This window comes from Colobus angolensis, unplaced genomic scaffold (assembly GCF_000951035.1).
Source record: "Colobus angolensis palliatus isolate OR3802 unplaced genomic scaffold, Cang.pa_1.0 Scaffold103, whole genome shotgun sequence".
Classification (NCBI taxonomy): Eukaryota; Metazoa; Chordata; class Mammalia; order Primates; family Cercopithecidae; genus Colobus; species Colobus angolensis.
The window spans coordinates 1,900,077-1,901,539 of record NW_012111253.1 but is presented as its reverse complement, the minus strand read 5'-3'; the positions used below and the strand labels follow the sequence as shown (position 1 = coordinate 1,901,539).

The 1,463-nt window shown below is 46.5% G+C and overlaps 1 protein-coding gene across 2 annotated transcripts in view; it reads left to right on the top strand.

Annotated features, from left to right (window-relative positions):
• The first annotated feature begins 1,310 nt into the window (after positions 1-1,310).
• Positions 1,311-1,463, top strand: part of ZNF883 (zinc finger protein 883) — a 13,804-nt gene continuing 13,651 nt past the window's right edge. The window contains exon 1 of one of the 2 annotated variants that reach the window (XM_011941874.1): positions 1,311-1,400. The gene's annotated coding sequence lies outside the window, so the exon portion shown is untranslated. The remainder of the gene's footprint in view (positions 1,401-1,463) is intronic. The other variant, XM_011941879.1, reaches the window with a different exon arrangement.

The window sequence follows — 1,463 nt, the reverse complement described above, 5'->3', positions numbered from 1 at the left end:
TGAATCCATCTGGGTAGTTTGCTTTTTAATCTGTTGAATAAAGGGTTATTTATAAATCATCTATTAATGTAGTGAATAGGTATTACTTTTGTGTCGGGGGTGTTGTTAACGCAAACTCTGCATCTCTTTGGATTTACAGTTGTTTATAGCAAAAGAAAAAAATATTTGTTTTTCTTTTTTCTTCTTTTTATTTAAACAACAGTGGAAAAGACTCACGTTCGCAATGCGCAAAGCATTAGAAAGATACCAGTGGGAGACGCAGCTCGCCGGCGCCCTTTGCAGAAGATGCTGGGAAATGTAGTTCCTGTCGGCCGCGTGCGCAGGCGTACTTCTTGGCTTGGGAACCTCATCGCCCGACAGTGCTCTTTATTTTTCCGTGGAGCAGGTGACCTTTTTCTTTCCCGACCCTTGGACTCGTGTGGGAGGCTGGGAGAGAGGTCCGCTTCAAACAACCATTCGGGCGGGTCAGCAGAGGCCTGAGAATGCATTGGCTGGGCCCGGGGGCGGAGGCGGGGGCGGAGGAAAGGCGATTAGGTCAGGCTGGGAGTTTGGTTCGCGTTGCAGTCAGGGTGATGGTGACCTGGGCCACCATCTCGCTTCGGGGTGAGGAGGAGGCAAAGCCCTGTCTGCACATCCCAGCCTTACCAGTCGGGGCCTTGGGTTCTCTTCTGGGTTGGAGGGTCGTGAAAACAGAGCTCAGAGCTTTTGGGCCTTGCTTTGACTCTGATGGGGGGCAGTTTATCTGGGGAGGGGCAGCCACCTCAGACCTTGGTGGTAGACCTGGGAATTGCAAGAAAACCGTGATACAGGTATTTAGTGCCAACTAGAATTTAGGTTTCCCGACATCCAGTTCTTGCTCTTTCCTCAGAAACTCACCTCCTCGCTAGAGGTAGTTTGTTTAGTTTTACTGGTAAATTTCTGAAGTCTCTTCTATAAAGAACTGGGAATTGATTCCCTACACTCTGCAGGCAATGAAGAGCAATTGTTTGTTCTTTGCAATGGCATTTGTGGATGCACTTCGAAAAATTGTATGTGCTTTACAAGTATTATTATTAACAAACAAATAGGGGGCTGATGTACTCGGTGCCATCCATCATGGGAGGATAAAGTTAGTCCTGTTTCTGGTTTGTCAGATTGGACCAGTGACCAGAGACAGGAATGTAAGTGGCCTTTCACTTCGTACTCTGCAGGGAAACAATCTGTTCCTAGACTCATTCTGACATTTTTACAGAGGGTGCGGGTTATATCCAGGTAGTCAGACAGACTTCCCATAAAGACAATCCTGATTTCTCAAGGCCCCTTTCCTTTTTCAACTCTGCTTTCTCAGGTCTCTACTTACTTCTATAAGATGGCATCAAGAAGAAGGACCTCACCACTGGCCCCTGACTACATGGTCTTTGGTGAGCAGAACTTTTCAAGGCATTTCTTAATAGAAATTAAGCTGGGTTTAATTTCTAAAGTTC